We start from the raw sequence: 14,012 nt of genomic DNA, 5'->3' as shown, positions 1-14,012 counted from the left end.
ATCATGGGACCATGGGGACACTGAGACAGATGTAAGTGCAAGAGATTTGTTTAAGAGTGTTTCTATTCCACATTGCTCTCAGACTCTTTCACTTTTCTAAAGTGAAACCAAGCAGAAAAAGTCACTATATTGTTTGATTGTTTTCCATATCATAACAATAAAAATCTTAGATGTAAACTACATATAATTAAGGTAACTTTTTATTTGGAATTTAGAGTAAATAGTCTGTTCATTGCATTAAAAAACAAAACAAAACTATTCATTTAAAATATTTCTATTCTACCCTTTGTTCCAACATAAGAACTTTAAAGTAGAATTTTTTAAAAAATGATTCCAAAGTATTACTTTAAAGCTAGCTTGAAAACGTATATAACTGCAATAGAGCTTAAAATTTGCTTTGCTGCAAAGCAATGATTAATATTTATGAACAAAAAGAAAACAATTGTTCTGTAGTTCATCTGAACATTAGATTTAGACTGGGTGGTCTCAGAGCAAATCCTGTCATAGCTATGTATAGTGATACTGAGTAATTTGAAGTAAGGTAGTGTCAGTCATTCACAATTTTCAATCTGCAAAGTGGATGTAATAATGACATGAAAGCATTTTGACCATCAACAAGCTTAATCTAAATTAAGCTCTCCAGATTTGTCAGATTTCAACTGCCAAAATTAATGTACCGTATATGCTGGCGTATTAGGCAACCCAGCATATAAGACGACCCCCGTCTTTATAGCCGGGCCGCATTCCTAGAACGTCATCTTATACGCCGGAAACTACCAGTATTTCCGGCGTATAAGACAACTCGGCATATAAGACGACCCCCGTCTTTGGCGCCGATTTCAGCGCTCGCGGAAGTCGTCTTATACGCCGGCATTTACGGTAGTATAATGTTTAGACTATGAGTTGGGAGACCCAGTTTTAATGGCTCTTGCCAGGAAATAGAAGAAGGGAGCATATTACTTGGAACTCCTGAGGGAAAAAAAATCAAACATAAGTCTAACATATAAATAAAATAAAAATAAATAGTTCCCAGCCTAGGAAAGCATTGTAGAAGTTGAAGTCATTTGAAGAGTATCATGTGGAGGAATACTGCTATGTAAAATCATAGTATGATTTTCTTGCTTTCAAGAATGTAAGAAGTACTTGAGAAATTTTTGTAATCAATACAGTTATTGTAAAATGTTTAGTCTTCTGGACTGATTGTCAGTTCTATCAGCCTAAGGTAAACTAAAAGTCTTCTAATAACTGAAAGTACTACAAAAATGCAATATTAAGATGTTTCTTTCCGGGGGGGGGGGGAGAAAGGCTTGGATAGGCTGGATACATTTGATCAGATGCATGACTTAGGAGCTTACTTCCAGGTGAATTGTACACATTCTGAATTACAAGACATACTGAGAAATGTAGCTCAAGATATGACAGTTCAACCTTTCTGTTTCACTTTCATTAATGATCAAGGTAACATCCTTTAAAGAATGTGCAAAAGATCTGAAGGTATACTTCACTTTTGCCTGACTTCTGGAAACTCTCTTGGTGGTTCCAATATCCAGGAGAACCTTAAGTACATACACTTCTTCGTACCCTCTCCTACCAACCCAAGCCAATCTCAGTGAGAGTCCCCAATTTTTACCCACCTGAAAGAGATTTGTGGTTTAAACAAAGGACACTCCCAACGATAAGCAATCTCAATGTACATGTTTCACAGATAAACATGACATTGATAAACATGATACTAATTATACATTTAGAATGATGATAGTATATGTTGCTGTTTTTTCACTGTATCTACCTGCCAAACCGATTTCCATGCAGTAGAAATTACTGCAGTCAATCTAGAGCAGATTATTAATCAAAAGTTTTACATTCCCTTTATCCTCTTCGAACTTATAGGCCATTCACCCCTAACAGCAAATAAACGCAAACATATGAATACAAAATAGCAAGAAAACACACTCAAACACATACACCCGCCCCTATAAAAATATTGGGAATGTTAAAATAAGCAACTAATGAACCAGCAATTTTGAGCATCAGATGCAACCATGGACAAGCCTTCTTCTTGGGTTTGGTACTTATAAGAGCATCTTCAGATATTCTCAATATATAAGCAGGGTTATACAGGAGAAGGTAACAGCCTATCCATATACTGGTCTTCAGCATTTAGAACTTATTGCCATCATCTAGAATTGTACCTGACCATACATAAACCCCCTACTATCCTGCACTAATAGTACTTTACAAATATTCTTCACAGCATGTCCTCTGTAAAGAAAATGCAATAACAATCCAGAGAGAAGTCATGGGAGGACAAGTGCCTTCATAAGTCTTAAGAGGCTCTTAGACACTTTTCTTAATTTTCAAAACAAATGATTAAAGTAATTAAATGATAATGAAAACAATTATTATTTTGGTCTCTGGACATTACAAGACAATGTGGCTAATTTTTGGTTTACTTGCTTAGTGATTTATGTTTATAAGGCTCAGTCTGCCATTCTGTATCCTACTCATGACAGAAAACTGTTTTGCAAAATGTTTAATAATTCAGGTCTATTCATTTTATAATATGCTTTCTCCAGCATGATTGGATGGAGAACCCACGGATGGGTTGTCTTAATCTATCTGCTCCAATTAGACTAAGTCTGAAATTTAGTACTGCCCCCTCTGTGCCAACTGCACCCCAGTTTTAGACTTAGTCTCTTTGCTCTAAGACGCGTTTTTTCTTTGCTCCTGGAGCAGAAGACTTTGTATTTCTTTAGCTTAGTTCCAATCCTCATTAATTGTGATTTGATAATATTAATACAGGATTATCTAGTGATCAAATCCACCCTCAGCCTACAGCTTGGCTAGGCTGACAGGCTGGGCATCTACAGACTCTTCCCTTCAAGGGAACCCCTCTCTTTTCGGAGAACTCTCCTTAAGGACAACTCTTTTTGGTTTTTTTTATTTTCACCTGAGACAAGGCAAGCCCCTACAGGGGGCCGTTCCTCAGCTTCGGAAGCTCCGAAATGACAGCTGCCGCCCCGAGGATTCCCCTGCTGCCAGCTGATTGTCGGAGGGCCCGATCCTCATTCGCCGACTTCCCGCGGCTCCGGAGGCAAGGGTAAGCCTTGCCGATCGACTGGGGGGCTCCGCAAGCGGCGATGAAGCTTGCCAGGCCTGGAGGGAGCCTTTCTAGGTCCCTCGGCCTCAGAAGAACTTAATTTCTGAGGCCTGGAGGCCTTATTGGCCTCGGCCAGCCTCAGCGCCTCCCAGCTGACCATCCAAACACCCTCCGCTGCGCTAGGAGCCCAGGCGATTCCCTGGAATGAGGGCTCATCGCAGCTTAGGCCTCAGGCCTCACAGGTCTTCTTTCCAATGGCCATTTTTGGCGCGCAGAGCTTGCGGCCACCATTTTGAATTACCTCACGGCTACCATTTTGAGAATCTCAGAGGCCCAGACTGCCTGCAGGAACATTCCAGAAGGCAGTTTCTCACAATCAGAGGCAGAGGCCTCTGAATCTAAGGAACCTTGACAAGACTGATTGGATTGGGGAGGGCAAGCTTGTTCCGGAAGGATGCACTGCCTACCAACCTCCCATTGCCCACCTCCCTCACTGGGCCGGATCATCTCTGCTGGGCTCCCTTAGTAAGTTTACGACGCAGAGGGGGGGACGTTTTTGCTGAGGTTGAGCCCAAAGCAGATTCATCATGGCAGAGAAGTCTACCAATGGGCCGGCCAAGAGGAAAACTACTGAGGCAAGTGGAAAGAATAATTCCAAGCGAGCCAAGTCAAGCAGGGAAACCACTAATCCACAGTTGAGGGAAGAGAACTCCCACAGACTGAGGGCAACCTCCCCAGGTCAGACAGGCACAACGGGAAAGTCCATTTTTGAACCCCTCTCCTCACATTGTGCCTCAGCCCCAGGGGCCTGGTCTCCCCCCAGGGGAATTTTCCAACCAGAATCAGCCACAAGAGCGGCTCCAGGGACAGGCTTGACTAGCCAGGATACCCCTAATTTGGGCCCACAGGCCACATTCACCCCCACTGCAGCAGGGCTTCGCCCCCCTGAGAACCAGACTCTAAATCCAGACTACCTTCAGTCCATGATAGCCCAGGCTGTGGCTCAATTCATGGCTTCCAATGCCCAACAGCCACCCCCACAATCCATGTATCATTCCCAATCTCCAGATATCATGGATGAACCTTCATCAGATCTAGAATCAACAGGCGCTGAACCATCGGGCCTGATTACGTCAGAGGGCGAAGGTATCACTTCATCTGACCTCACCCCTCCTGTTGGTCTCTTCGACCATTCACTTTTTAATTCCCTGCTAATCAAGGCCTGCACAACTGCAAACCTCCCTCAAGAGCAGGAGACCCCACCTACAACATCCAAGGGTCCCCACGCCATATATACTGAGCCCTCAGTCTCTCAGAACCATATCCCCTGCCCTCCCCTTTTTCTCAATATGGTTCAAAAACAATGGGAGAATTTAGGATCCCTCTCAAGTCCTGGTGCCGTAGAGAAGACATTATTCAATGTTGCCCCTTCTCTGACCTCCCTATTGGAGATTCCTGAGATTGATGAGCCATTGAACTCATTGTTTCCCAATGCTAGCATTCCTGGGAACATAAATGAGGCACTTAGGGCGGAGGATAAGAAGATTGAGTCCGCATTACGTAGGTCCCATCTAGCATCAGCCTGGGCAACAAAGGCGGCAACATCCATGGCCTTCTTCGCCAGGGCGTCAGTCCTGTGGTTACGTGAGCTCCAGGACATGATTTCTCAGAACAGCTCAGAGCTCACCAAAATCTGGGTAAGTTAGTGGCTACGTCCCAGTACCTAGCCGACGCTTCTCTGCACACGGCTAGATACACTGCCCGGACCATCGCTGCAGACATCTCAGCATGAAGGCTCCTTTGGCTCAGGAATTGGCGAGCAGACACCAAGGCCAAGTGGCGTCTGGCCTCTAAACCTTACACAGGTGGACATCTCTTTGGTAAGGCACTAGAACCATACTTAACTGAAGGTAAGGACAAACGTAAAACTCTGGTTAACTCATCAAAGAAAAGAGATAAACGCTCAGGGAACAGCATGTCACAGAGCAATTACAGGAGGCAGCCCTTTCGGCCAGCTCCATCCTGGGACTGGGCCCAGGCATCTCGCTATTCCTTTCAGAGACAAGAATGACAGCAAGATCATTCAGCATACAGAAGCAGACCACAGATCCAGGCCAAGCGGCCCTTTCGAGGCGCGGGGGGCCGTGCCTTTAAACGAGGCAAGTGATCTCACAGTCTCACCTCCCATAGGAGGCCGGCTGGCCCTTTATTCCACCACTTGGGCAGCCACCACTACAGATGCATGGGTGTTAGATACCGTCTCCCAAGGTCTGAGGCTAGAATTTTGTTCTCAACCACCTGACAAATTTCGCTCTTGCCCTATTCCAATGAGCAGGTCCAGAGCTGATCTTATGTCAGAGGCCATAGCTCATTTATTACAAATACAAGCAATTGAACCAGTACCATAAGACCAAGAAGGACGAGGGTTTTACTCAAACCTCTTCGTCATCCCTAAGACTTCGGGGGGCTGGAGGGCAATCTTAGACTTGAAAGGTCTAAACCTTTACTGGAGGTATAAGAAGTTTAAGATGCAATCACTTCAATCAATACTGGCCAGCATCAGGCAAGGTGACCTTCCTATTTTTCCTGACCACCGCAAATTCCTCAGATTCAGTTATGCCCAACGCCACTACCAGTACAGAGCCCTACCATTCGGCCTCTCATCTGCATCGAGAGTATTTACAAAGGTACTGGCAGTGCTCGCAGCCCACCTTAGACAAATTCCAATCAGAATTCAATGCTATTTAGATGACATACTAATTCAGTCATCATCATTCCAAAATGCTCAGTCAGACCTCGCCCTAGCCATTAAGGTCTTTCAGGAGCATGGGGTTTCTGTTAATTTCCAGAAAAGTCATACCGTACCAACAACCCGGCTCCTCCATTTGGGCGCTGTTATAGACACAGACAATTGTACGGTCTACCTATCTCAGGACCGACGGAACTCTATTCAGACTCTTGTACGTCGGATCCGAAGGGACAGAGTAGTCACATTGGCCTCCCTATCACAGCTACTGGGGAAGATGGTGTCCTGCGTGCAAATTGTGCCATGGGCACGTCTCCATGCCAGAGAATTACAGTGGCTTCTCCTTCCATTTCAGAGACTTCACACCAGCACATCCCACCAGAAGGTCCGAGTTCCACAGTCGGTGTTGAACTCCCTTCGATGTCATGGGGAGCAGAATTCAAAGAACCAGACAGGGTTACCATTACCACAGACGCAAGCCTGTTTGGGTGGGGGGCACACCTCCACACGCACTGGGCTCAAGGTCGCTGGTCCAAGCAGGATCTAAAGAACAATATAAACTGGCTGGAACTCAAAGCCATACATATGGCCCTAAAGAGATTCAGCGATATAGTACAGGGCCAACATGTCCTGATTTTAACCGACAACATTACAGCCAAGGCCCATGTCAACAGACAAGGGGGGACAAGGTCCAGGCCTCTCATGCAAGAGGCCAAATTGCTGGGATCCTGGGCGGAACTGAATCTTGCCTCCATCAGGGCGGAGCACATATCCGGAGTGACCAACCAGCAGGCGGACTCACTGAGCAGAGCCACCGTGGACCATTCTGAATGGCAGCTGGATCCGAAGGTGTTCAGCGAGATCGTGGACAGGTTTGGTTCCCCAACCTTAGACCTTTTTGCCTCCCCAACCAACTCACAACTTCCCAGATTCCTTTCCAGGTTCCCGTCTCTATCAGCAGAGGGAACAGATGCGCTCCGCAGTCCCTGGCCCAGGGAACTGCTCTATGCCTTCCCTCCCCTGCCGCTTCTTCCTGCCACGGTCAGGAAGATCCTTCACGAACGAGCAGAGGTCCTCCTGGTTGCGCTGCATTGGTCGAGACGCTCTTGGTTCGCCGACCTGATGGAGCTCTCCACATCCCCTCCATGGAGGATCCCAGCAAATCGCATCTCCCTCATTCAGGGGGAACTACGCCATCCAGACCCTCAATGGCTCCAGTTAACCGTCTGGCACTTGAGAGGCAGGCCTTAGGCCGAGACTCATATTCGTCAAGGGTCATAGCTATGATTCAGCAATCCAGGCAACCCACGACGAATAGAATATACGATGCCACGTGGAAAAGCTTCTGTAATTGGTGTTCGGTTCACAAAATTGACCTTTTGGCGGTTTCAGTGCCAGCTATCTTGGAGTTCCTGATGGATGGTCTGGACAAGGGGCTTTCCACAAGTACCATCCGCAGGCAGGTAGCAGCACTTGCCACAGTTATTTCCTGCGGCAATGAATCCTTAACACATCACCCTATGATATGCTCCTTCCTAAAGGGAGCTAACAACGCCAGACCACCAACTGTACATAGATACCCCTCGTGGGATCTTCATCAGGTTTTACAGGCTCTTGTTTTGCCACCCTTTGAACCTATTGACACTTGTTTGTTCAAACAGTTATCGATGAAGGTGGCATTTCTTGTTGCTGTAACTTCAGCCAGAAGGATTTCTGAACTGGCTGCTCTTTCAGTTAGGAAGGACCTGTGTACTTTCCATAAGGACAGGGTAACCCTTAGGCTAGACCCCTCCTTTGTGCCCAAGGTTAATTCCTTGTATCATAGGTCACAGGAAATAGTTTTGCCGGACTTCTGTCCTAACCCATCTAATGACACAGAGGTTCAGTGGAACAAATTGGATGTGCGCAGGGCTTTATATTGTTATATACAGAGAACTTCATCCTTATGCAAAACAGAAGCTCTGTTTGTGTCCTTTCACCCTTCGTCACTAGGACAAAAGGTTTCTTCACCCACAATAGGCAGGTGGATTAGAACTTGTATTTCTCTGGCATACCAGACTCAGTCACTGCAAGCTCCTAGGCATATCACAGGCCATTCCACCCGGGGCGCAGCTACTACAGCTGCCTGGTCTACCCAGGCCTCCATAGAGGAAATTTGTAGAGCAGCAACATGGGCATCACCCTCTTCCTTTGTCCGTCACTACAAGATGGATATATATGCCTCTTCTACGGCTTCATTTGGCCGCAAGGTTCTAGAACACACATTAACATTGGATGGGACCCAGGCCCAATCTAATTCCCCACCCTAGGGACACAGGGCTTTGGTATTTCCCATCCGTGGGTTCTCCATCCAATCATGCTAGAGAAAGGGGCGTTGTCTTACCTGAATGCCTTTTCTCAGCATGATGATGGAGAATCCACTCCCTCCCATAAGATCAGTTGGCCTGGTTCCAATATTGATCAGATGCGTCGGACTAAAGTCTGAGTATCGCCTTAGCCTAAAACTGGGGTGCAGTTGGCACAGAGGGGGCGGTACTAAATTTCAGACTTAGTCTAATTGGAGCAGATAGATTAAGACAACCCATCCGTGGATTCTCCATCATCCTGCTGAGAAAAGGCATTCAGGTAAGACAACGCCCCTTTCTCTGTATCAAAAATCTAACAGTCAATGATTTATTGAAAGTCAAAACTCTAGTCTGTTCATCCCCAGCTTGGCCTTCTATTTATTTTCACTTTCAGAATTTACCAAACATGTTTTGAGGCATGCTTAACATACTAATTCTTATAAATTCATTTATTACACATTTTCTCTACAACAACCTTCTACCAATCATCAAGCAGCAATGCAGTCTTCACACTCAGATAAAAACAAGTGGCATAGCAATTTTAGGAGAAAAACACACCCAAATGTTGACATCTCTCCAGTTATGCTATCTACACTGTAGCCTTTCCATTTTTTAAACATTTCCCAGCTCTTATGATTTCTTCATCATTTTTTTCCTGGTCACTAACATTTATAAAATTTCAGTTCCACCCTTTGACATTTCAGTAACATTTTCACACAAAATACTTTAAAATACCTCTTCAAGCTTTTATTCACTTCACAATTTTACTGTGTTTATTTTTAATTCTGTTCAATGTGATGGAAGCTCATCATTTATCCGTTTGACACAACATTTTTAATTTCCATCCAAAGCTGTATTTTTTGTGTTTCTTAAACTCTTTTGGACTACCGTAAATGCCGGCGTATAAGACAACTTCTGCGAGCGCTGAAATCGGCGCCAAAGACGGGGGTCGTCTTATACGCCGAGTCGTCTTATATGCCGGAAATACTGGTAGTTTCCGGCGTATAAGAAGACGTTCTAGGAATGCAGCCCGGCTATAAAGACAGGGGTCGTCTTATACGCCGGGTCGCCTAATACGGCGGCATATATGGTACATTTTTATAACTGATGTTTTCTCTTTCTATACATTGTATAACTGTCTTTTTACCTTCATTTTTTCACTTTTACCATTAATTTCTATTATCCCAGAACTGACTATGTTTTAATTTTAAATGACAATGGATAGTATGTTGCCAACGCATCTCTAATTTGCTTTTTTTTCTTTTATAATCAAATCCATATGTTCACCTGATATTCAGACCTGGGTACATTTATGGCAGTCAGACAAAGACACAGGGGCACAAGTGCTTAGTATTGTAGCAAGCTGATCTGCAACTTCCTGTCAGGTACAAAGAATCAGGACTGTGTATTAAATTGCAGTACCCAAGATTCATTGGTCAATAATCTAGTAAAACTAAAGTTCAACACTTAATTGGTGGCAGATAAGGGTCAAGGTAATTCTTACACAATACTCAGAATGCTACACTGTTTTTTTTCAAACAGTTTTCTGTTTCTTTCAATGTAACATATATCAGTTCCCATTACCATCTAAGACTTCCTATATTCATATACCTCACACCAAAATAGATGTCCCTTATTCATTGTGTCTTATACAAATTTATCCCTTTCTTTCACAATTATACTTAAAACTTCATCTACCTGCATGCATTAACTGTACTCAAATAAATCCTCTTTATTCAGGCCTAGCCCTGGTGGCACAGTGGTTAGAATGCACTACTGCAGGCTACTTCTGCTGACTGCTGGCTGCCTGCAGTTTAGCAGTTCAATTCTCACTGGCTTAAGGTTGACTCGGCCTTCCATCCTTCTGAGGTCAGTAAAATGAGGACCCAGATTGTTGGAGGCAATATGCTGACTCGTGTAAACCACTTAGAGAGGGCTGTAAAGCACTGTGAAGTGGTGTATAGGTCTAGGTGCTATTGCTATTGCTAGCACTCTTGCCTTTTTCATACTTTCAGAAGCAGATAACACAATTGTTTTCTTGTGTTCAAGAGTTAATTCTTCTCTTTACCAGTTATTTTTCCTAGGACTGAACCAAGTCACAATTTCCCATATGTCATGATCGTTATCAGTGAGGAACAATAGAAACTAATCTATGCTGCCTATTATGGCTTTAGTCAACTGAAGCATTTTTATAATACTTCTTAGTAAGAAAAAAAAAAGAGTTGGCTAAATTACTAATCTTACTTGTACCCATATCACACGCAAAATTCTCTCAGCAATTTTAGAACATATGGGCTAGTACAGGTAGTCCTTGACGTACGACCACAATTGAACCCAAAATTTTTGTTGCTAAGTGAAACATTTGTTAAAAGAGTTTGCTCCATTTTCAACCTTTCTTGCCACAGTTGTTAAGTGAATCACTGTAGTTGTTAAACTGTTAGTAAGTGAATCTGGCTTCCCCATTTGGCTTCCCCATTGTCAGAAGGTCGCAAAAGGCTATTACATGACCCCAGGACACTGCAACCATCATAAATATGAGTCAACTGCCAAGCAATGGTCATAAGTGTAAAAATTGGTCATAAGTCACTTTTTTCAATGTTGTTGTAACTTTGAACGGTCAGTAAATGAACTGTTGTAAATCAAGGACTATCTGTGGTGTATATGCAACAGATTGACATAGTCAGAATATAAATATTCATAACTGTCTACAGTAAACTCCAGTTGGGGAGTTGGAATGGCCATTAACTTGCAGTGTTTACTAAGATTTATAAAATTACACTGCATAACAAAAATTGTATCTAATTTCCCATAGTTTCAATGAAGAAACTGATTTTCTCCCTTATTAGGAGATTACAGAATTTAAGCATATTAAGTAACATGACTTGTTATGACATATCACTTGTGGTCATTAAAATCAAAATAATGTTCTATTGGTTGCTTTTTTAAAGTTAACAACAGTTTACTATTTAAGCTGTAAAAATTATTTTAACTTAATTAAAGAATATGAAAAGCCCTTGCTATAAGTCAGGCAAGACTTAAATAATTAATGAAGTGGTTACAGTTGAAAATAATTCATTCTGAATTAGAAATCATTTGTTGTCAAACATATCACTTATTCAAAGGTCATATCTGATATAAGTATTTTGCCAAGAAAAAATGCTCATATGTAGACCCATATTCGATGCAATTTTCCTGCAAGGAACTCTTTGAAATGAATATGAATAATTTATAGGAAGATCCCTTATTTAAAATAAGAACCTCACTTTTTTTAATATAATGCTTCTTAGAAGTCAAATGAATTAAGTTTTTTTAAAAACTAAGCAGGCAATTAGTGATTGGTAATGGCTACATATAAAATATCTCAGCTCTGCTTTGCATGTGATATCTCACACCAGCAAAAATTACCTTCAAGCAATGGCTTAGTATTACATATCAATTGTACAGTTTCCTAGAGAAGTTACTGACCCCTGAGCAACCTTCAAAGAACACTTCTGCAATGGGATATTCTTGGCACTGAAAGGATGCTGTTGAAGTCTTGACCCAGTGCTTGGATACTATGTATGTTTGGATGGAGCAGATTTAGGCTCAATTCTGACAAGACCAAGTAGCTTTGTTAGTTTGAGTCCCCGATTCTAGGAACATTCCATATTTAGGGTTTAATGAGATTGCACTTCCATGTACAAAATTAGTGTGCAATCAGGGATGAGATCATAGCTCCTGCTCAAAGAACAGGTGGCAGCTGTGGACAAGGATGTCTTTGCACAGCTTGAGCCTATTCTGGATGAGGAGACCGTTGAGATAGTCTACTATAAGGGCTGTCCATGAAGACTACTCAGGAGATTACTCAGAAGCTAACACAGAATGTGGCTGTATAGAATGTGATGGGCATGTTGCAGTCTGTGCATGTATCCTGCTGCTTTGCAAGCACCGGCTTCCATGTGCAATTAAAGATGGTGGCTATCACATATAAAATGCTTCATGGAATAGAGCTTGGCAACCTGAGGGACAGCCTGGCTCTATATGTTTCCACTTCCACTCCATATGTTTCCACTGAATTCAATTAGGGTAGGCATGTCCCAAATCCCTCCAGTTAAGCAGTGTCACTTTGTGGAATCTAGGAAGTGGCCCTTCTTGGTGATGGTTCTTGTCCTATGGAATGACATTCCCCCACAGATACATACTGTTCCTACCCTTATGATTTCTGCAAACTGCTTAAGATCTGGTTGTTTTTCCAGGCCAGTATGGAAATAGAGCACCCTTTGGGTTTTCTGGGCCTATCTTCCAGTTAACTATTTCCTTTCTCTGATATTTGCTGCTTTCTTTTATATAATTATAACTCACCAAAGTCACTCTGGAATCAGGCAATATCAAAACTGAACAAAGTAACAAACATGAAGCCATGATTCTTTGAATAAAACTTAAAACTACACTAAAGAACTAAACAGTTCTTTAGACTGCTCACTTGTGTTTACCTTTCCTCCATTATAACCCCAAAGATATATTAAGTACTATTTCCGGGCCATGTATCCTTTATTGAATATTTGGGTTTGAGTCAGAGCTGGAATCTTTTTCTACTATGTTACAGGTTAGGGAGGTAAAAATACCATCTTGTGTGAGTGCTGAAATGAATAGAAAGGAGAACAAGCAATTATCTTTCTGTTGTGCCTTTACTGCCCAAACCGGAGAAAAGAAAGAGAGCTTGTTACTTTGAGCTGCCTCCTGGGCTTAAGAGAACCACATGCCAACTGGCAAAGAACCTGCCCTTTGGGAATTATAGGAAAGAGCAACTGGAGTGATGAAGCACTTTAATGTGCTTTGAAATTAAGGAAAGAATTGAGTAATAAGAATCCTTAACAGGACTGAGGCTTTTGTGAGAGTTCAGCTACAATGACAAACTACTCCCTTCCATTGGTAGTTTCACAGTACAACCCTGCCTTAGACAGGGCTATTTCTGAGTAAGGACTGATCCTATCTGCCACTACTTTGCAAAATTGGATTTTGTCTACCACTTATATGATACACTTTAGTCTTTCAGTCACCAAATAAGTCTCCAGAATGATATGACATGATGCATAGCCTTAAAGCCTATTGTAGTCCTACTGTGGTCTTCCCAGTAGTTCAGACATTAATAAGGTCCCTTCCAACTTTTTTTTTTCATTTTTTAAATAAAACATTTAAAAAATGAAGGAGGGAGGGAGGGAGGGAGGAAGGAAGGAGTCATAATGAACTCAGAAAAAAGATGGAAAAAAGGGAAGAAAAGCTATATTGCTGGGAATGAAAGTGCTGTGCATGAACTTAAGTGCCTCTTTTAATTATTTGTGATTAAATTACAGGAACATTGTTGTTGTTTTTCCTCTCTAAATCTCCAACTTTTATCTCAGGTATGAAATAATAGACCTTAATTCACAGTGTCCTGTATTCAGATAAAAGGCTTTTGAGCTTATTTTTAATTGGTAACCATTTTGATTTTTATAACAGTACTGGTTTATTTGTATTATGAAATATTGCTTTTGGTTTTATCTTTTTAATCCAGGATGGGCTATTTTGTTTCACAAGGTGGTAAATCAGCACTTGAAAGAACTCAACAGGCATTTCTTATCTTTCAAATCAAAGAAAAGATTTTTTCTGAGAAAACCCAAAAGCCATATTTGTGCAACTAAACAGGGTTATCCCAGAGATATACATAGCACTATGTAATTCACTTGAAGGTATACTGATTACCTGAATTAACTAACAATACCTATAGAGGATGCATTCAAATGATTTAAAATATTGTTCCAAATTAAAAAAAAATCTTTCAATTTAACAATTATCCTTCAAA

General features: G+C 42.1%; 1 protein-coding gene across 6 annotated transcripts in view; it reads right to left on the bottom strand.

The window, feature by feature from the left end:
- Positions 1 to 14,012, bottom strand: part of ATP2B2 (ATPase plasma membrane Ca2+ transporting 2) — a 190,080-nt gene that overhangs the window by 43,883 nt on the left and 132,185 nt on the right. The window lies entirely within an intron of this gene.

Source organism: Crotalus tigris, unplaced genomic scaffold (assembly GCF_016545835.1).
Source record: "Crotalus tigris isolate CLP2741 ecotype Arizona unplaced genomic scaffold, ASM1654583v1 scf7180000018125.1543573, whole genome shotgun sequence".
In the NCBI taxonomy this organism is placed as follows: domain Eukaryota; kingdom Metazoa; phylum Chordata; class Lepidosauria; order Squamata; family Viperidae; genus Crotalus; species Crotalus tigris.
Note: the sequence above shows the minus strand (reverse complement) of the source record. Positions and strands in the feature narration are given on the sequence as shown.